Genomic DNA, 12,465 nt, shown 5'->3' with positions numbered 1-12,465 from the left:
CCATTGTAAATCCTTGCCTCCTTTGTTATAGATTAGTTGACCATAGGTGTGTGGGTTTATCTCTGGGCTTTCTATCCTGTCCCATTGATCTATATTTCTGTTTTTGTGCCAGTACCATACTGTCTTGATTACTGTAGCTTTATAGTATAGTCTGAAGTCAGGGAGCCTGATTCCTCCAGCTCCGTTTTTCTTTCTCAAAATTGCTTTGGCTGTTCGGACTCTTTTGTGTTTCCATACAAATTGTGAAATTTTTTGTTCTAGTTCTGTGAAAAATGCCATTGGTAGTTTGATAGGGATTGCACTGAATCTGTATATTGCTTTGGGTGGTATAGTCATTTTCACAGTGTTGATTCTTCTAATCCAAGAACGTGGTATATCTCTCCATCTGTTTGTATCATCTTTAATTTCTTTCATCAGTGTCTTGTAGTTTTCTGCATACAGGTCTTTTGTCTACTTAAGTAGCTTTATTCCTAGGTATTTTATTATTTTTGTTGCAGTGGTAAATGGGAGTGTTTCCTTAATTTCTTGTTCAGATTTTTTATCATCAGTGTACAGGAATGCAAGAGATTTCTGTGCATTAATTTTGTATTCTGCTACTTTACTAAATTCATTGATTAGCTCTAGTAGTTTTCTGGTAGCATCTTTAGGATTCTCTATGTATGCTATCATGTCATCTGCAAACAGTGACTGTTTTACTTCTTGTTTTCTGATTTGGATTCCTTTTATTTCTTTTTTGTCCCTGATTGCTGTGGCTAAAATTTCGAAAACTATGGCATATTTAAAAAGAAAAAAAGTTAAGACATTTTAGTTCTTGCCCTCAGTGATTTCAGTTGAGTTAGAAGGATAGATCTTTCATACTGTGGTATGTGCAGTGATAGAGATATGCACAACCTATTTGTAAGTATAGCCATATAGTGACCATACAAGAAATTAGTAGTCTAAGGGTTTGATGTTATTTTGTACTTTAAGACTCTAAAATTTAGACAGATGACAGCCCATTATATAGCCTAAACTTAACTTGGCCCTGGTTTACCCACACAAAATGAGAAGACAGAAAGATAAAGAAGAGTCTTAGAGCAGGTGCTGAAGTTTCTGATTTCTAATGCTGCCTCTTCTTTGTGACCTTACACAAGTCACTTAATTTGCAAGGCCTTGGTTTAGATATTTATACAGTGAGAAGTTTGGGATAGATGGATCTTTTAAGGAAGGTCCCTTACAGTTAAAACAGTCTACCTGCAGGTATTTACCCTTATAACTATGTCTACTTTTTATAAATGTTTTTCACTAAGAACGTGATCCTGTTTCATCACAAACTACTTTCTTGCTGATCTAAATTTTGTGTTTTCTCTTTGGTTAGGTAATACATTCACATGGTTCAAAATTCGAAACGAAAAAAAAAAAAGAATATGCAGTGAAAAGTCTTTCTTCCACACGTGTCCCTCAGCCACCTGTTTCCTTGCCTAGGAAACAGCCAGTGCTAACAGTTTCTTGTGTATTTCCCCACGCCCCCCAAGTGTATGCTTATTACAAGCAAATAAGTACTATATATATTTTCTCTTCTATCTTTTTACATAAATGGTACATACTACGTATAGTTTATGTACCTTTTTTTTCCACGTGTATATCATTGTATACAGTGTTTCCTCATTCTTTTTTATGGCTGCATAATATTCTATCATATGATATATCATTTCATCAGTCCTCTCTTTTTGAACGTTTAGGGTTTTGTCTGATCTTATTAAAAGCGTTATGCAGGGTTTCCCTGGTGGCGCAGTGGTTGAGAGTCCGCCTGCCAATGCAGGGGACACGGGTTCGTACCCTGGTCCGGGAAGATCCCACATGCCACGGAGAGGCTAGGTCCGTGAGCCATGGCCACTGAGCCTGCGCGTCTGGAGCCTGTGCTCCACAACGTGAGAGGCCCGTGTACCGCAAAAAAAAAAAAAAAAAGCGTTATGCAGTGAATAACTTTGTACATCATTTCCTACATATGTGAATATATCTGTGCCCTAGACAGTGACACAGCTCTATTGGAATAGTGACATAGTTCATGAAATATGTTATTTAGTAACCAGTATCATAAATAAATTGATAAATCAGGGTTTCAAAAGTGTACTTCTAGAGTTCCATCAACTTTGACTTATGTGCTCCCTATGGCAGTATAATATGATGGTATAGTAGACTCAGCATTCTATTTGGTTCTGAAGTAAACGTGAGAGAAATCACATCACCTGCATGGCTGTTTCTTCGTTTGAGCTTCTTGAGCCCTAGATAAAGGATTATGTGTAGGGACCTTGTCCTAAACAAACAAAAAAATATATAAAATTTTAAACACTAAAATCATGCGTTAGAGTAAAATTTTCAGTGAGAGGCATATAAGAGCTGAGACCAATTGGTGTACAGCAGATTTGTGCTTTCCAGCTCATGCTCACTCCAGGGCATATGCTCCTTGAGTGCTATTTAAGTTGATATTTTTCTTTTAAATTTTTTGCCAAGCACATATAGTCAAATTTGTATAATATGCAACATCTATGTATTCCCTCTTTACCAATAAGAAAACTCTAAAAGTAGTAAACAATTTACCCATATTTGCATAACAAAGTGGCAGACCTAGGACTAGAACCTACATTCTCTAATTTCTAATCCAGAACTTTTTCCAGTATGTCACATTCTATTCTAATTTAACATGTAGCACCAGCAGATCTGAGCATGCCCAGTGATTAGGGAGCACTTTAGGGAACTTTACTCTGCCTAGGCTCCAGAGCAATGTAGAGTTCCGAAAGCAGCAGTGCATTTTTATGATGACAAAATAATATTCTATACGTAATTGTTGAAGTAATCATACAACACGTTGATTAGCAATCAGGAGGGCTCCAAATCAAAAAATGAAAGCCGATATAGAGGAAACACTCTTTCCTAATTGGGAAAGAGTTGTCACTTTGAGATGAATTTATCAGTCATAAGGACTGAAAGGGAATCAGGATTATTTGGAAGGAATCTTACATTCCCCAGAGTTAGTGCTGTCATTTAATTTAGCCAGGAAAATCTGAACCATCAGAAAAGAAGTGGTGATAGAAACAATAGCAAAAGAATTGAAAAAATAGAAGATTGGGGAATGTGCTATAATAACTATCCCCCTGAAACTGGCATTGCGGCACATGACCCACACACACCTTTAGTCCCTTAACTGCTGACTATTCTCCTCTTTGCACAACTGACTCTTACCCTTCAAGTTTCAGCTTAAATTTCACTTGTTAAGCTGTCCACCTATCTGAGCAGACTTTTACCCTCCACCCCTACTCTAATTCCTTATTATCACTTGCTGTTTGTTTTCTTCATAGCATGCATATATGTGTGTGTGTGTGTGTATATATGCTTGCTATTGTCTCTCTTTGTACTAGGTGTGAATTTTGTGAGGGCAAGAGCTAATCTGTTTTGATCACTGTTATAGATACATTGCCTGGTACATAGTACATATTTGTTGATGCATGAATGATCTTGGTGGTCCACAATTCCCAATTCACATGGCTGACCAAACCCACTCTTAAAGTGGAATGTTTTCAAAAGTATATTTCCCCTTGTTCTTGTATTTGTTCATTCAGGGTTGATTTAGGAAATGTATATGTAATTTATGTGCTCATCTTCTTAATGAGAAAAATGTTAGCTTACTCATCAACAAGCTTTTTTTAAATGTGCAAGGCACTGTGCTAAATGCTGGGTGAATACCAAGGTGAATAATGCATAGTCCTTATCTCTAAAGAGAAGCAGAAACATTTTAAAACCAATAGCTTTCATACAAGGCAAAATGAAATAAATGCTAAATAGAGTTGTACAAGCAATGTTGTATAGCAGCAATGAAGAAAAAATGATGAATTTTAATTACAGGAAGGGCCTCACAGAGTTGAATTTTGATTTTGGTCTTGTAGATAGAAAAGTAGAACTGAAGTCCCTATACGTGGAGAATAGAGACAATAAATGTTTAGTTTCACTTTTTTAAAAGTTCTTAAAATCGTAATATTGACCACAGAATCTTATAAAACGTTGTCATAAAGCAATCTTAAAAAATTTCAGTTATAAATAAAATTACTCTGGCCTTAACATTACAATTCTAAAATTGAGGCCAATCATAAAATTAATTTGACTGTTTTGACTAGCTTGGTGCTTTCCAACTAGTTGCTCCATCATCCCTTCAATGTAACAGTTGGATCCTGACTGACTGCTGATGGCAGTAATTATTTAGTAAACTAAATAATTGACACAAAACCATAACGATTAAACAATTATTTTTTGACTGCTTTTTAAGCCATTGGTGGCCTTTAATGTATGGTCTCTGGCTGCATCACAAGTTAAGATGTATCTGTTTTGTAATGGTCTAATATTTCTTTTGTTAAGTTTGCTTTTGCTTTCCTTCTTTTGTGTGTTTTCCTAAGCAATATAGATCTTCTCCTTCCCCCCTTATTAAAAAAAAGGAAGCATAGCCTTTAGATTCACAGACCTGATTTCAGCTTGGCCACTTATAAATCACAGTTCTGCCACTTTTCAGTTTTGTTACTTCTGACAAAATATTTTATCTCCCTGAGGCTCAATTTCATCTTTAAAATGAAAATATCTACTAATCCCATTCTGTCATTTAACTAGTTTTGTGACCTCAGGCAAATTATTTAATCTGTCTGAGCCTCAGTTTTTCCATATATGAAATGAAATTGTCTTAAATGAGGTGATATGTAGAAAAGTGTCTGCTGTTAATAAGCCCTCAGCAAGTGTTGTTTTCCCCTCATACTCTTCCACCTCGTCTAAATCCTGCATATCATTTAAAGTTTGCTTCAAGTTTTGTTTGCTATAATCTTCCCTTTGCTAGGTTATAGCATGCTCCTTTTTTCCAGAGTTATTGCACTTGCTTTGTATATCTTGGGTTCTTATTGATAGATTAGTATGGGTCAGCATTGTATTGAGAACTTATTAAAAATGCAATTGCTTGGGTCCCATTCCTGATTTCATGGGTTTGGCATGGGGGGAGGTCAGGGCATCTGTGTTTTACCTTTCTCCTTCAGATTTTCTGATTCTCAAAGGTGATCATAATTTCTCACATATTTGGTAGTAATTATGTGCTTCTTATAGTTTATATTTGTTAGATAATTCTTATATTATTATGTAACCCTTCAGGTGTTCTAGTTTATACCCAAATAGGCCGTAAACTCCACAAGGGCACAAAATACCCATAATAGTACTTTGTACTTAGTTTAAAGGTTGATAAGTTGCCCCCCCATTTTTTTTCTTTTCCCTACTGAAGTTTGGATCCAGTTTAGAAATAGGACACAGAAGTCAGATAGATGAAGATTCAAATGTAGGTTTATTTTATGTATTTACTTACAACAGTTTTACTGATCCTGTGTTAATTTAAGACCCAATGTTTCCACTCGCATGTTTTTTTGTTTTGTTTTGTTTTTTGTTTTTGTGGTACGCGGGCCTCTCACTGTTGTGGCCCTCTCCGCTGTGGCTCAGCGGCCATGGCTCACGGGCCCAGCCGCTCTGCGGCATGGGGGATCTTCCCGGACCGGGGCATGAACTCGTATCCCCTGCATCGGCAGGCAGACTCTCAACCACTGCGCCACCAGGGAAGACCACTCGCAGTTTTTTTAAAGTTGCAAATGCAACCCTCATTTTTCTTTTAAAAGATTACAATGTACATTACATTTTATTAAGGGAAACAAAGAGTTAATTGCAAGATGCAAAAAGATAAGAAAGAGACAAACTACAGCGTGAGTATTGTTCAGAGGTAGTAAGTAAGCACTCTAAGCTACAGAACATGTTGAAATTCTTTTGGTTTGTATGAGTTCGCATGAGGTAATAAAGCTGTGTTTTGATTGGTGAGATGTATAAATACTCTTTTGCTACACTATATACAACACTCCAGAGAGCAGGGCCTTTGCGCATGCCCAGAGGACGTAGCAAACCTTGACAAGTCTGTGCAGCACCCAGTGCACACCATAAAACCCCAGACGGATCTCGTGGTCACCTCTATCAGCAGCAAGTATCTTCAGCTCTCAAAACAGTCTGGATCCATAATTTAATTTCCGAGCAGTCTCTGGGCACTGGTGCTTTCAGAGAGAGAAAAGATGCTACCAGTCTCTGATCTAATTATAACATAAGAGATCGAAACCCAAGTGTGACGAGGAAGATTCTTAAACACAACCATCATTAACAGGTAGCCAAACAGCTCCTTTATTCCAACTCCATTAGTGATATGAAAGAAGGACAATCAAAGTCTGCAGTGGATATATGCAAGAAGTTCAATTTAGGTGAGGTGAGTCTTTGTATCTGCTTTAGTGACTGAGGTTTAGCATATATTGTGCTTTTTACCCTTAAGGCCAAGTAATTGGCAAGTGAGAAACCATTAATGTAAAATATTGGTAATAAATTATAATAAAATAGCTATAGGACTGTCAACAGTGTTAAACCTTGGCCTAATTGGTTAAAGTGCTTTTTTAACATTGTGTGTTTTTAAGTATAAATTCAAATGATTATGATTCCTTAAAAAACAGATTTACCAAGTTCTCTAATTAAGACAAGGTTTTACAGTAAAGCTGTAGATGGTGGGCTACAAAAACGCTTTCCTTTTCCTCCTGTTACTCTGAATGCACTTATCAAGGCATGTCAGCTCAGGGAAAGGTGTTGCCAGAGATTAGTTAGCGGTATCAGAGTGCACACTTCCTGGGCCTTCTGTAGGAGAAGTCACAGAAGATGGAGTTGTTGCGTTCTGCCAGCCTCCATTAGCGTTTAAAGTATGTGGACTGTACAGTGAATTTCCTCCAAGGCCATCAGTGTATCCCCCCATCTGATTGGTCACATGACGGAGGGTACCCACCAGAATTTGGCGTGGTGGGCGAGTTGGTCTGGTGGTTCTGCACGGCTGCGGCCACTGCATGTGCAGCTGTCACAGCTGTCTTTGCAGCGTGGAGATGGGCTTCTTCCTGAAACTTGCCGATATTCTTGTACCTGATTCGTTTGTTGCCAAACCAGTTGGATACCTGTGACACTGTGATGCTGCATTTCTTGAGCAGCTCCTCTTCGGCTTCTTCACTGCGGTAGGGGTTGCTGAGGTGTGAGTAAAAGTATTCATTCAAGATTTCTGTGGTCTGTTTACTGAAGTTACGACTTTTTCGTCTGGCATCAAGAAACCTTGATCTTAAAATCATAACTGCTTCACAAGTGCTTTGTTTGAGCTGCATCTGAATGGAACTAAATTTTCAATGGATGATGCCTACCATTCTTTCCATCTCTTTTGGGGAAATGGGACGTGTTCTACTCTGCTCTCGGAGAAGGTTCATCACGTGTGTAGTGAATTCATTACGTGCCTTTCTCAGGACCTGAAACCCCTTCTGCCAAAAGCATATTGTCCAGTCTCATTAGCTGGGGATCGGGAGGGTCCCCCTCCTGGGCTCCTCTGATGCTGAAACCTGCTAGTGTTGGAGGGTCTCCTGCAGGGGGGGGGGTGGCAGTGGCTCACCGTGGGGACAAGGACACGGGCAGCAGAAGTTGTGGGAAGTACTCCTTGGCGTGAACCCCCCCAGAGTACGCCCAAATGTAAGTTTAATTACCGAAAAAGTTGTTTGCAAAATGTGGCTGAGGTTTGCAGCAACAGTGAGCTTCCTAGTGTTGCGCTCCAGAATCACTCAGACTTAAATCTCAGGTTTCAGTGTCTTCAAGAGTAAAGCTTGTCCCACTACGTTTACTGTGTGACAGCAGACCAGAACAAATGGCTCTCTTTAGTCAGACAAATGTGAAATGGAAAGGAGAGAAGTAGCTGAGCCTCAGAATTCCTCCTCTCAAATTTGTCATCAGACCAGTTACTCCCTTCTACCCAGGGAGGAGTTAATGAGAAGTTAGAGGTCAGCCGTGACTATTACCCTGAGGAAGTTTCATGTGGAGTATGAGAGAGCTTTTTTGCCCTCAGTGGTACTCAGTAGGTATTTGTTAGTGGATTTTTTTACTACCTTACATTGCATCAGCATGCTGTGATTTTTAATACCTAAATGAGAAGTTATAGAGTTATAACTTCAACCAGTCAAATTAGTATATATTATCCTTTGCTTTGTAAGAAATTTCCCCAAAACAGCTTAAAAGACAAACATTTATTATTTCACATAGTTTTTGATGGTCAGGAAACTGGGAGTGGTTTAGCTGAGTGGTTCCAATTCAGGTCCTCACAACATGACAGCTGGCTTTCACCCAGAGCAAGTGTCTGAGAGAGCAGCAGAAACCTCAATGTCTTTTATAATATAGCCTTAGAAGTGACACACCATCACTCTGTTGTACAGATCCACCTTGATATAATGTGGGAGGGATGTACACAGGCTGTAAGTACCAGGAGGCAGGGCCCACTGGAGCCCATCTTGTAGGCGGCTACCACAAATATATAACGTTAGTTTGATTTTGTTACCTCACGTTGCTTCATATGAGAGCAAGTAATTCAGTAATGTTGACTATCCCATTAAAATTATTAAAGTATTAAGGTAGTTTGTGAAATAACTGTATTTTTGTATATATTACTGTATAATTTCCTAGCTGGAGAATAAATTGAGAGGATGATTTTCCGCTGCTGGTTGGTCCCTCCCTCCCATCTAGCTCTGCGTCTAAATCTAAAGTTTACATAGTATGATTATGGTCTTCCAGATAGTCTGTGAAAGTTCAAGTGATCTACAGGCTGACTTATTATAAGGTAATAATAGCTACAGTTTTGATTTTTATATGAATTAATAATTCTGGTCTTAGGGAAGGTGTTTCTTAAAGTCTGATCAGCTTCTGATTTATTCACGGGAGGGTTTGTAATCAGGTTGAGGTGGACTAGACAGCTGGTGAAGGGCATTTACCGCCCTGAGATGGTCCATAGGCCCAAAGGAGTCTCCATCTCTCTAAGTAAGCGCCAGTGATTTGATTCAGGTTCCAATGCCAAGGCACTAAAAATCATTAACCATTTTATTTTACTCATTTATTTCATCATATGAGATGAACTCACTTATTTCATCATAATTTAGATCTCATATAAATGCTAAATAATTTCAGGTTTTGTAAGATAAAAAAATAGCAATGCAAGTTAGAGGGAACTTGAAATGTTCATTGAATTAGAGTATAAAATTCATTTGTATAAAACATTCTATTTTTAATGTTTTCCAACACTGTGGAAAAGACAGTAATTTGAAGATTATGGCAGAAATGTTTTAAGATAAATTGACAACACCTAAATGTTCCTCGGAATTATAGCTGTAAAAATTGTTGGGTCGATTTGCATTTTAAGTTGCTTAAAGAATGTTCATTAAGTTGTTTAAAGAATTTGTACATGAATGACCAGTTATAGAAGCCCAAATATGAGTATAATCAAATTTTTCATCTGTATTTAAGCTGTTTACTACATAGACAGAAGGGCATACAGAACATACCAGCACCAGCTCAGTGAACTCATCTGGCTGTTATAATTTCCAGTCATGTAGGCATATTTAACAGCAGCTTTCACCCTCAAGTATTAGGAGGCACTATTTTGCTAATCAGGAAAGAAATTCCAGATAATTCATTTTACTTTCTAAATGTAATTTGTTGTGGTTAATCAATAAAATGTTGTATGGTTTGGGTACTGATTAGCTTTAAGATGAGATCTCCCTTGAATTCTTATAGTAAATGAAAGATGGTAGTATATTTTTTCTGAATATAGAGTGTATAAGCCCTGAAAGTTGCTCAGTTGAGTCTTCAGAACTAATAGGTGGCAGTTAAATATTTTTTAAAATCTTGGGGTAAATTGAGAATTTTCTGAAACTGAAGGGCATTGCAGAGAGAGATCAGAAAATTGGGAAATGTTAATTTTAGGATATTGTGCCAGGAATAATAAATGTATTTACTACCCTCAAAAACTTCCCTTCCAGGATAGAAGAACAAGTTAAATGTCATAACAAAGAATCAATCCAATCCATTTTATAAAACAGGTCTTTTTAAAAAGTCATTGAGAGAGACCAAAGAAACCTGATAACCAAATGCAATGCATGGCCTTGGATTAAATCCTGGTTTGAAAAAAAGAAAAACAAAACTGCTGTAAAATACATTGGGAGAATTTGAGTATGCCTGGCTATAGAATATATTTGGGAATATATTTTTTATTTTCCTGGGTGTGTTAATGTTTATCACGGTTATGAAGGAGAAAGTCCTTTTTAAAATGAGGTATATCTGAAGTATATGTAGAGGTGAAGTTATCTTCAATAACAGAAATGTGTGTGTGTGTGTGTGTGTGTATGTGTATATGTATACACAGGAAAACTAATATGATAGTGTTAAAATTTGAATCTCTGGGGTGGATATAAGGGGAGTTGTCATACTGTAAACTTTTCTGTATGTGCATATGTAGAACAAGAAGTTGGAAGAAAAAAAAAATCCCTTCCAGATATTATTGTTTCTTTACTCAGCTTTACAAAGGCCTGGAGAGAGTGGATCACTATTTACAGCTACTATCTCTACCTTCCTCTACTATTAACTCTTTTGAGTCCAGGCGACTCAGATTTTCATTTCTATGTCCCCACCAAAACTGTTCATTTCCACATCAGTGTTGGCATCCATGTTGCCAGATTTGGTGGGCATTTCTTGGTCCTCATTTTCCTTTTGACATCTGAGCAGCATTTGACACAGTTGATCATTCTCTTCTCTCCTCCTCCTACCTCAAGTTGTCTTCTTCATCTTCTTAGTATCTTTTACTGGCTCCTCCTCTTTAAACATTGGAATGCCTCAGAGCTCTTCTCAGTTTGCATTTGCTCTCTAAATAGTATTAGCCTGTTCTGTAGCTTTAAATACTATACAGATGCTAAAGAGTCCCAAGTTTTCTCTAGCCCCAACCTTGCGCCTGAACTTCAGACTCATATCCATTTGCCTACCTGATATATTTATTCACTTGGCGCCAAGTAGATAGATATTTCAAATTTAGTATGTCCAAAATCGAATGCTTGAATTCCATCAGTTACTTCTCACTCCCAAATAAAAACAAAGCACTTTTTCCCTACCTGCTACTCCCACATCCTTTCTCATCTCAGTACGAAGCACTTCATTCTTCTAATTGCTCAGATGAGAAACCTTGGTGTCATCTTTGATAGGAATCCTTTTCCCTTGTACTATACATTTAATCCCTCAGCAAATACAGTCAGCTTTACTTTTAAAATATTTAAAAATATATCCAGAATCTAAGCACTTCTCCACCTCTCCCCACTACTGTCTTAATCCTTGCCACCATTCTATGACACATTATAACAGAGTTTCTCAACCTCAGCATTATTGACATTTGGGACCATAATTCTTTTGGGGGGAGTGGGCTGTCCTGTGCATTGTAGGATGCTTAGAAGTATCCCTAGCATCTACTGTACTCTGTGACTTTAAAAATGATTTATAATTCCTGCTAATTCTATAGGTGACTCTAAAGTTCTGTTGGTCTCACCTGGGTCCACTCACGTAGCTGCTGTGAGTTGGCAGCTGGCCTGGGGCTGAAGGGTCTGAGGCCAGGATGCTGCATCTCAGCTGGGCCTGTCTCTGTCTCCAAGCCGTCTTTCCTCACTCATAGTCTCCCTTGGACTTTTTAACAAGGCAGCAGGAGTGTTCCAAGAGGGCAAGAGCAAAAGGCGACAAGGTTTTTAGGCCTAGTCTCAGAAGCTGCACATCTCTTCTGCTGCTTTCCACCACACTATTATGTATGCACATTACTCACTTAAACTTCATAATAGTGCTATGAAAAGTAGGGTACCATTATTACCTTCATTTCTTAAAATGAGGAAACTGGAGCTCAGTACTAGTAGTTTGACCACAGGTACCCAACAGGCAAGCCACAGAACCAGACATGGGTTTTAATCTCTCCTTACCTATCAGCAAACTCTGTGATATTAATATATCTGAGCCTGTTTCCTCATCTGTAAATGGGGTTAATATTACTATATAGAATTATTTTAAAGATTGAATTATTTGCTTTCTGAAGTACATAGCAGAGTACATGATACAGAGCAGGTACTCAAAAATGTTAATTCATCACCTTCCTCTTAATCTTCTCAGGTTTCTTTATTAGTTGAAGAAGTGTTTTTATACATGATATTTGTCTCTATCTTCAAAAAAAACTTGAATGACCTATACTAGAATTATTATTAAAGAAGACTGTCATTAACATTCCAATAGCAGAGCCATAATAAAGAAAATTCCATTATGATGGAATTAGTTATTTTAAGACTGCGAACTTAGTTGTTCTACCCTAAGGTGTTAGTGGCTAATGATCACTTAATATATTACATTTTCAGAGGAAACAAAATGCCAGTGAAGGAATAAAATATAAGAATTTTAGATTTTATGGCAAGCCAGTGAGGAAGCGGTGATTCGGAAAGGGAACTTTGGTGCTCCTTGTGGTCCGCCTACTACCGTGGGCCAGCCCTGGCAAATTATCAAGTAGATCACCACACT

At 37.8% G+C, this 12,465-nt stretch overlaps 1 pseudogene; it reads right to left on the bottom strand.

Annotated features, from left to right (window-relative positions):
• Positions 1 to 6,679: 6,679 nt before the first annotated feature.
• LOC136137653 (pre-B-cell leukemia transcription factor 3 pseudogene) lies at positions 6,680 to 7,449 on the bottom strand (annotated as a pseudogene).
• Between the last annotated feature and the right edge of the window lie 5,016 nt (positions 7,450 to 12,465).

This window comes from Phocoena phocoena, chromosome 18, assembly GCF_963924675.1.
Source record: "Phocoena phocoena chromosome 18, mPhoPho1.1, whole genome shotgun sequence".
NCBI classification, from domain to species: Eukaryota; Metazoa; Chordata; class Mammalia; order Artiodactyla; family Phocoenidae; genus Phocoena; species Phocoena phocoena.
This window is presented reverse-complemented; position numbering and strand designations above follow the sequence as displayed.